Raw genomic sequence first — 2,952 nt, 5'->3', positions numbered from 1 at the left:
TGGCACTTAATTAACCAAGTCGTTATACAGTGAGGCAACGAATATGTAGGAACTTCTTTGACCATTTCTAGCGTAAAATAGACTCCATTTATATTTGCTGTTATTGTGTTCATATCTTTCTGTTCTTTAATAAAGTCTAACTCTTTCAAAAGGCCTTCCGGGTCCATACACATCACCTCATCCTTAACTACCTCCCTCCTGGGCAGCAGCGGTGGCTTCTCCGGTTTACTCCTCTGTAACTTCCTGTCTCCTGGTCTTTGCTTACTCTTTGTTGCCTAGAATTCCTTTATCCCCATTTCTGGCTATGGGAATTCTGTACATTCTTCAAGTCCAACTCAGAGGAAAATTTATTAACTCTTTCATTCATGCCCCAATGTGTAATTACTTTCATCTTCCCAGGGGAACTATTGGCCTTCACTGGACAAACATTGGACAATTGGACCGTACATCCCAGGAGAAAATGGCCTCCTTTGTTCTCCTAATTCCTCTGACAGCCCCAGATTGTTCAGGAAGCTATATGTTCCTAAAGAGTGGGTTCTTGTTTGTGCTTTAAACACTGAGCTATCTTTATTACTTATATTTTATGACCCTGATCCATTAACAGAATGCCTGGTGTAAAGGCAGTTTTGTCAATGCTTATTGAAGAGAACCCTTAAACATGTGTAGATGTCTCATGCCTATTCCAAGCTAAAACAGACACAGGGTAATTATCTGGGAGCTATAAATAGGGTGTGAAATTCGACACTCAGGACAAAACAGTCTCTTTAAGATCCAAGTGGTCTGACCTGGGTGTCTACATTGAGGAGACTAATGGTAGTCATCTACGATATTGACTGCTCCGTGTTTATCAGCTCAGAACTTTTCAAGTCATGAGTAACATAAAACCTGGTTCAAACAGATTTAGACAATGAAGGAAATGTGGTGTACCCAGCAATGAAGTGGAAAGGCTCAGCAAGGTTTGCTCCACTGGCTCAGCAATGCCACTGAAGGTTCCTCTCTGTTGTTTACATGTTGGTTTTATTCCTAAGACTGGCTTCCTTTACGGCCATATGCTAGCTACCAGGAGCTTCTGGAAAATGCATGATTCTTGGCAAGCTTCCCATGATGCAGAACTCCAGTGCACACCATTCATCAAACTGAACTGCACGAAGTGCAAATGGCAGTCCATTGATTTGTGCAAGGCTCTGGATCTTCCCACCAGAAAGTCAGTGCCTTTCCCTCCTGGTGGTGTCCATAGAACAGATAGGAACCTTCCCCACCAGTTGCCCCTCAAGAAACATCTTGTGACATGTACACATCCCATCTTCTCTGCCAGTCAGAGCTGGAGTGGAGACATTGAACCAAACATGTGAGGCTCTAAGCTTGGAAGACTCTGAATTACTGTGTAAACCAGAATGACTCAGATAGTAGAGTGCACACACATGTAAATTTATGCAAGTACACACGTCAGACTATAATGTTAACGTACCAGAGTTGCCAGCCACATCATAGTGGATATTATTTTAGTCTCTGCCCACAAGCAGCCGATAGTCTGTTCTTTTTCTTTTCTCTCTCTCCTTCATTACTAAGTCCAAGTCCATTACTTCTCTTGCCCTTTGACACAGTTCTTCAGAGAGTCCCTGCATCTCCTTTATGATGGCTTATTGTATTATTGTTAAGCCATCAACACGTTTAGACATGGAGGTGCTGACAAGAAAGTTATCTCTGCACTTCCAGGGGCATCTTTCTAACAGTGGCCAAGGTCATACCAGTCATAGAAAAAGCATGTCACAGGCTGATCAGAGACTCTCATGGCCACTCTAAACAATCCTAAGGAACAGGAAAATTTTCAAAACTGAATTTTCCCAAATCTATGGCAGTTACTCTAGCTTTGCTCATCCAGGAAGACATATTTGCCTTCTTCATAAATGAATGATGTATTTATATTGAATTCTAGGTATTTTGAAATGGAATTTAAAATGATTTTCCCATATGTGGTGACATCTTTGACCTCAGGACAAAGTTCACACTTCCAGTTTTACTGGAGTTAAATCTTTCAGATGAGACTAAGGAGACCCGAAGTCTGGGCTCTGTCATTTATTAGTTATTTTATTCTGAGAAAGTAAGTCCCTTTACCTCTTCAGAGTTGGATTCTATTATTAACAACAGGATGCAAACAGTAATCAACAACAGGATACAGACACTACTTAGTAGGTGCTGGTTATAGGCCAGATTCTATACTATAGATGCTCAAGATATAACCATAAAGGTAACTTCCTTGCCAGTAAAGTGAGTGGGAGGCCCAGGTAGTGTGAACCTTCCTCCTAGGGTTAAGGACAGCAGGCAAATGTCCTCAAACCTCTGCAGCAGTTACTTGTCAGCAACAGGTTACGAGGAGCCCAGAGTTCAGCCCCATCACAAGCGTCTCTCTCCTTTTCCACTCAGTACAGGGACTGCACGGTCCAAGACCTGCAGACCTCCAACTTCCAGTAATTCATCATTTAGTTTATAGATTAGTAGGTTATAAATATCCTATCCAAAATAAGTCATATATTCTCCTTTCCTTAAAGCATATACCCAGAAGAACAGGTGTGCTTTATCTTTTTCCATATAAACATCAGAGCCTGACCCTGTAAGTTCATTAAAAAAAAAAAAAAAGAGTCCAGTGGTGGGTGGTAAATTCCTTTCGGATTCTGGCTGTTCATGGGGTTGTTCTTGGAGTGATCAGTGATCATCTGGACAGCAGCAGGGAATTAATCATATTGGGGGTTTGTCTGCTGCTATAAACTAACCACAGATAATGGTGGTGGTGGTGGGAATGCACAGGGGAAGGAGGAATTTGGTTGCAGCTGGAGGGGTGGAATCAAACTGTTAGCTTACCAGAAAGACTGTGGGTATGTCATTAGCCCCACTGAGCTTTGACTTCCTTATCTGAAAAATAGGCACAACTTCTTAGAGTTTTTAAAGAAATTA

The sequence above is a fragment of the Nannospalax galili genome, unplaced genomic scaffold (genome assembly GCF_000622305.1).
Source record: "Nannospalax galili isolate Female #2095 unplaced genomic scaffold, S.galili_v1.0 scaffold139, whole genome shotgun sequence".
In the NCBI taxonomy this organism is placed as follows: domain Eukaryota; kingdom Metazoa; phylum Chordata; class Mammalia; order Rodentia; family Spalacidae; genus Nannospalax; species Nannospalax galili.
The sequence above is the reverse complement of the archived record's forward strand: the minus strand, read 5'-3'. Positions refer to the sequence as shown.